Source organism: Dama dama, chromosome X (genome assembly GCF_033118175.1).
Source record: "Dama dama isolate Ldn47 chromosome X, ASM3311817v1, whole genome shotgun sequence".
Taxonomy (NCBI): Eukaryota; Metazoa; Chordata; class Mammalia; order Artiodactyla; family Cervidae; genus Dama; species Dama dama.
Window position 1 is genome coordinate 150,029,704 of NC_083714.1, and position 7,351 is coordinate 150,037,054.

A 7,351-nucleotide genomic window follows, 5' to 3' on the forward strand; every position below is an offset into this window, starting at 1 on the left:
AATCTAAGAGGTCAATGAGGCCTTGAGGTTTCTTCAAAAAAGGAGGATTTTGGGTTTTCCAATTATACAGATTACTCATGGAAAGGGGCCAGTACTGATAGGTTCACTTTCTGTCCGGGTTAGCTGGTCACACTTGGACGGGGAGTGCCTGTACAGTAGATGAAGGTAACTCTGGGTCCCCATGATCTTGCTCACCCGTATTTCCTCTATTTCTTCTCCGGGGTCAGGGTTCCCTTATCCTTTCTGATTCATGGGGGGGGGGGGGGGGGCGCTCTTCCCCAGGGGAACCTGCAACGGAGGAGGGGCATATGGAGGGGGCCTAATTTCCGTCTCTAGGTCAATCAGGTTCAGGTACGAGGATTCCTTCAAGACCACTTTTGGGCCCTTGTTCTTCTCGGCTTCTTCTCGGGGAGTGGGGGTTTCCATAACCAGGGCTTGTACATTAGGAGAATCAGGGGGTTTGTGAACAAAAGATTTTAACCATTCGGGCTGATTTTCTACTAGATCTTGCCAGACCATAACATATGGGACTTGGCCCAGGTGGCCCCAGGGATCAGGAGCCATAATTTTCTCTTTTACCACCCGAATAATAGAAGGTTGAAAAGTTCCCTCTGGAGGCCATCCAACTTGGAAGGCGGGCCACTACGCAGAGCAAAAGGTCATCACTGGTGCTCTCTACTTCCTCTCTGGAAGACTCCTCAAAATGCTCCAGGAAGGTAGCAGGGCCCGTATCATTGACCTTGGCCAAAAACTCCAGGACTTTCTTCTTGTTGGATTCCATGAGTGCTCTCAAACCCCACACGAATTCATAGCGAGGGGGATCACTGCTGGGCACCTGGCGGTACTCCACGTACTCTTCCCACACCAGATCTTCTTTGAGGAACTTCCTGGTATCTCCAGAGATGAAGTGCCTTCTTCCATCACTGACGCCCAGAAAATTCAGGATCTTCCAGATCTTCTCAGAAAGGCGGTGGCCATTCAGAAAGATGACGCCCAGAAGAGGCATCAGAAGGCCATTCTTTGGCAGCCCCCAGTCACCTCTCATAAATTCACTGTCACTGAGATCTAGGTTGCTCACCAGGATATAGGAGTGACCATTGGGCCTGACTTCCTTCAGGACCAGGCGAAACACCATCTCTATGTGCTCAGAGGCTCTCTTGAGGATCTCAGGGAATTGCCCCCTATACCTTTTACTGATTGCCTTCAGCATTTCTGATATCTTAATGAGCTCCCTCACCTTATACTTATACAGCATCTTCTGCACCAACACCTCGACGTTCTTGGTCAGAGGATCTGTGTGAGAGCTCTCAGCAGCAGCTGAGGCCTGGGAGGAATTTTCACCTCCCTGACCTTGGCCCTCGGCACTACACCAGCTCTTGAGCGTGCTGTGGCACTGACACCAGCTCTTGAGCGTGCTGTGGCACTGACACCAGCTCTTGCACGTGCTGTGGCACCGACACCAGCTCTTGAGCGTGCTGCACCACTGACATCAGATCTTGAGCGTGCTGCAGCACCGACACCAAATCTTTTGGGTATAGCACCTGCAGCAGCACTGGTGGTGCCTTGGGCTCCCTGAGGCTCCTTCGGGTGCCAGCAGCTGAGGAGCTTGAGGGAGCACTCTCTAAATCAGGAGGGGAGGGGGAGGTGGTCTCTTCTCCCCTAGATGTGGTGGCTTGATCATGAAGACCCTGGGTCTCAGCCCAGGCCTGGTGATGTTTCTCGTGACCACGAACCTTACTTTTCTGCCTATGGGGCATGATGGCTATGGACAGGAACTACAGGTAGGAGTCTGGGTCAAAGGACAGGAAATTGGTGCACCTGGAGGATGGAGAATGAGGCGATGTGAGCAACTTAAAATGGGGAGATTCCACCTTGACTTTATCAAAGGCCGCCTCTGCAGGTGTCCTTGAGGACACTACCTGAGGAACCCAAAAGGCTCCTGTTTCATGCTCAACTGTCCCCACAGAATCCCACAGAGGAGAAACAGAGGCCTTCGATTTTCCCTCTGCACCCTCTCAGCCCTGCTTTGAGTTTACCAGCATTGGGGTCCTCTCAGCTCATCTTTTATTACCATGTCAAGTCTTGGCGGAGCCTGGGCACCCTGCCTTCTGCTACTCTGATGCAGACAACTTTAGACCTCCACATTATCCAGAAGCCAAGTCAAGGGATATTTCAGGCCACCTCTCTCCCAGGGGATACCCAGGGCTGAGGGCTCAGTAGGCTTTTTTTCCATCCTGATTTCACTGGGATCACCATTCATGGTCTTTACCTTGGTTCCTTAAAACACTGGACACCAGTCTCCATTTGCTGACTGGTGGCTGCACCTTCAGACTAGACATTTCCCCTCCCCTAGACTTGGTATAAAGCGGTGAAGTAGATGCTCAACCTCACAGCCCTTCCCTGAGATTTCCTGGGCTCAAATCCAAGGGATGGGATAAATGAACTGAGTACTCACTCAGGTTCCTCAATTGGGCTCCTGGCAGAGAAGCTCCTGTTTCTCCTGAATTGATGCCTGTGAGATAGTAAATGTCAATCAGCCTGTGTCCCAACAGGAGGAAGTAAGATGACCTTATCTTACCAAACAGTCTTCTAAGAACAGGTGCTATTACAGGCAGGTTGATGTCCCTGTGCTTCCACACAGGATCCCAATTCAAGGTCTACAATATCTTTTTGCTTCTCGTTTCTTCTCTCTCTCTTCTCATAATTAAATTTATTTACTATTAATTGGAGGATAATTGCTTTACAGAATTGGTTTTTTTTTTCAGCCACACATCAATATGAATCAGCCATAGGTATACTGTATGTCCCCTCCCTCTTGAAGTTTCCTCCTACCTCTCAGCCCATCCCACACCTCTAAGCTATCACAGAGCACCGGGTTGGAGCTCTCTGTATCATACGACTAATTGCCACTGGTTATCTATTTTACATATGGTAATGTGTGTGTTTTCAATGTTACTCTCTCAGTCTGTCCCTCCCTCTCTTTCCCCCCGTGTCCACAAGCCTGTTCTCTATGTCTGCAAATCCACTGCTGCCCTGCAAATAGGTGCATCAGTACCATCTTTTTGCAAACCATGTATATGTGTTAACATACAATATTGGTTTTCCTTTTTCTGTCTTAATTCACTCTGCATAGAAAATTAGGACTAAAATTACCACATGGAAAGTGGAGCTAAGATGGCAGAGGAATAGGACAGGGAGACCACTTTCTCACCTACAAATTCATCAAAAGTACATTTGAACGCTGAGCAAACTCCATAATAACTTCTGATCACTAGCAGAGGACATCAGGCGCCCAGAAAAGCAGCCCATTGTCTTCAAAAGAAGGTTGGACATAATAGAAAAGATAAAAGGAGAGACAAAAGAGTTAGGGATGGAGACCCATCTCGGGAAGGAAGTCTTAATAGAGGAAGTTCTAAGCACCAGGAAACCCTCTGACTTACAGGTATGGGGGAAGTTTTGGAGTTTCAGAGAGCAACCTAAGTGGGAGGAAAAGTAAATAAAACCCACGGATTACATGCCTAAAGACAACTTTCAGCAGAAAAGTACCCCAGACGCTTGCATCCACCACCAGCTAGTGGGGGCTGAACGGAGAGGAGCGGGAAGCATTGCTTATGGTAAGAACCGGGCCTGAATGCCCTGTGGGCAATCGGAAGGAGCTAACCTGAGATGGCAACTTAAACTGTGGGATAGCAAGAGAGAGAGAGAAAATTAACCTGCAAAAAGCCATAACTAAAGACACTGCCGGCTGTTGGCAGAACAAAGGAAGGACTGAGCAATTCCGGAGAAGAGCTAACCAGCTGTGGACTGGCCTGTCCCCCGCCGGTGGCAGGAGGCAGGGGGGAGGGGAAAGGGGCAAACCTGGCCCCAAAGACAGCATCCCCTAACAACTGCAAATAGGTTTCCAGTCTCTAACCAAAGACTTTCTGAGATTCTGGAGGATTGACATCTGCCAGGAGGGTCGCATCTAGAGACCAGCTCCCCAGAAGAGACACAAGGCGTGCCAGACGGGCAGAAACTGAGGCTGGGACCATGGCGGGGAGAAGGTGCACCGCACCCAGGAAGAGTGAGCCTGTCAAGCTCCTGGCTGCCTGAGCTGCTCAGGCTGGGGAAGGCACAAAACACAGGCACAACTGAGTCCACACTTTTGTGGAGGACCCGAAAACTGGAACCTGAGTGGCTTAGGCCTCAGAAGTGCACGCACCTCAGGGCCCGCTCCCTGTAGAGCAACCTGGAGCCTTGGCACTGTAGATGGGGAAAGCACACACGCCGTGACCGGGGACAAACCCAGTGTGGCTGGAACACTGCGAGTGCTCCCCACACACGCCAGTGATATGTTTGCAGTGCTGTCCCCTCCCCACAGCACGACTGAACAAGCGAACCTAAACAAGAGACCACCTCCGCCCGTGTGTGTCAGGGCGGAAAGTAGACATTGAAGAGACCTGCAAACAGAAGCCAAATAAACAAAAGGAACCACTTCAGAAGTGACAGGTGCAACAGATTAAAATCCCTATAGTTAACACCGACTATACTGGAAGGAGTCTTTAGATATAGAGAAGTGTAAGCTGGAAAAAGGAGCTATCTGAAACTGAACCAAACCCACACTGCCCGCAACAGCTTCAAAGAAAAGCCTAGATGTAATTTTACTATATTTTTAACTTAAAATTTTTTTTAATGTTTTTCTTTTCTTTCTTTTTGGAAATGGCAACCCACTCCAGTATTCTTGCCTGGAGAATCCCATAGGGGGAGTAGCCTGATAGGCTACAGTCCATGTGGTTGCAAAGAGTTGGACACGACTGAGCAACTTCACTTTTGCTTTCACTTTCTATTACTCTTCTATTACTCCTTAATTTTCATTTTCATAACCCACTATAACCTTGCAAAAATAAAAGACCCTATTTTTAAAGCAAACTTCATATATATTTCTTAATTTTTTTGTATTTTTGTTTTCAATATTGTATTTTTAAGAGTCTAACCTCTACTCTAGATTTTTAATCATTGTTTTCCAGTATTTGATATCAATTTTGGACACTGAAGAATCCAATATTCAGTACCCATTTTTACTCAGGAGTGTGATGATTACTCTCTCCCCCTTTTGACTCTCCTTTTTCTCCCCCAGATCACCTCTATTTCCTCCATCCCCCTTCTCTTCTCAATCCAATTCTGTGAATCTCTGTGGGTTTTCTGGGCTACAGAGAACACTTAGGGAACATAGTACTGTGTAGATCTGTCTCTCTCCTCTTGAGTCCCCCTTTTTCTCCTCCTGCTCATCTCTATCTCCTTCCTCCCTCTCCTCTTCTTATTGTAACTCTGTGAACCTCTCTGGGTGTCCCTCACGGTGGAGAGTCTTTTCACCATTAACATAGAAGTTTTATTATCCATGCTGTATCATTGGAGAAGTCTTGAGGCTACTGGAAGAATAAGACTGAAATCCAGAGACAGGAGACTTAAACCCAAAACCTGAGAACACGAGAGAACTCCTGACTACAGGGAATATTAAGTAATAAGAGATCATCCAAAAGTACCCAGACCTACACTGAAACCAACCACCACCCAAGAGCCAATAAATTCCAGAGCAAGACATACCACACAAATTCTCCAGCAACACAGGAACACAGCCCTGAGCGTCGACATACAGGCTGCCCAAAGTCACACCAAACCCATAGACCCATCTCAAAACTCTCTACTGGACACTCCATGGCACTCCAGAGAGAAGAAATCCAGCTCCACATACCAGAACACCGATGCAAGCTTCCCTAAACAGGAAACCTTGACAAGCCAATCGTCCAACCACACCCACTGGGAGAAAACTCCACAATAAAAAAGAACCACAGACCACCAGAATACAGAAAGGCCATGCCAAATACAGCAATCTAAACAACTTGAAAAGGCAGAGAAATACCCAGCAGGTAAAGGAAAATGAAAAATGCCCACCAAGCCAAATAACAGGAGGCGATAGGGAATCTATCTGAAAAATAATTTAGAATAATGATAATAAAAATGATCCAAAATCTTGAAAACAGAATGGAGTTACAGATAAATAGCCTGGAGATAAGGATTGAGAAGATGCAAGAAATGTTTCACACGGACCTAGAAGAAATAAAAAAGAGTCAATTAAAAGTGAATAATGCAATAAATAATATCAAACACACTCGGGAGGGAACCATCAGTAGAATAACGGAGGCAGAAGATAGGGTAAGTGAGGTAGAAGATAAAATGGTGGAAATAAGTGAAGCAGAGAGGAAAAAAGAAAAAAGAATCAAAGAAATGAGGACAACCTCAGGGACCTCTGGGACAATGTGAAATGCCCCAACATTCAAATCATAGTGGTCCCAGAAGAAGACGACAAAAAGAAAGGCCATGAGAAAATACTCGAGGAGATAATAGCTGAAAACTTCCCTAAAATGGGGAAGAAAATAGTCACCCAAGTCCAAGAAACCCAGAGTCTGAAACAGGATAAACACAAGGTGAAACAGCCCAAGACACAGTAATCAAATTAACAAAGATCAAACACAAAGAAAAAATATTAAAAGCAGCAAGGGAAAAATAACAAATAATACACTAAGGGATTCCCATAAGGATAACAGCTGATCTATCAATAGAAACTCTTCAGACCTGAGGGGAATGGCTGGACATACTTAAAGTAATGAAGGAGAGTAATCTACAACCCAGATTACTGTACACAGCAAGGATCTCATTCAGATATGAAGGAGAATGCAAAAGCTTTAGAGACAAGCAAAAGCTGAGAGAATTCAGCACCACCAAACCAGCTCTTCAGCAAATGCTAAAGGATCTTCTCTAGACAGGAAACACAGAAAGCTTGTATAAACACGAACCCAAAACAAAGTAAATGGCAACGGGACCATACCTATCAATAATTATCTTAAATGTAAATGGGTTGAATGCCCCAACCAAAAGACAAACACTGGCTGAGTGGATACAAAAGCAAGACCCCTATATATGCTGTCTACAAGAGACCCATCTTAAAACAAGGGACACATAAAGACTGAAAATGAAGGGTTGGAAAAAAATATTTCACGCAAATGGAGACCAAAAGAAAGCAGGAGTCGCAATACTCATACAAGATAAAATAGACTTTAAAATAAAGGCTGTGAAAGAGACAAGCAAGGACTCTACATAATGATCAAAGGATCAAACCAAGAAGAAGATATTACAAGTATAAATATATATGCACCCAACATGGGAGCACTGCAATATGTCAGGCAAATATGAATGAGTATGAAAGGGGAAATTAACAATAACACAATAATAGCGGGAGACTTTAATACCCACTCACATCTATGGATAGATCAACTAAACAGAAAATTAACAAGGAAACACAAACTTTAAATGA

General features: G+C 45.7%; 1 pseudogene; it reads right to left on the minus strand.

Annotated features, from left to right (window-relative positions):
- Positions 1-234: 234 nt before the first annotated feature.
- Positions 235-1,757, minus strand: LOC133052943 (melanoma-associated antigen B2-like; annotated as a pseudogene).
- Between the last annotated feature and the right edge of the window lie 5,594 nt (positions 1,758-7,351).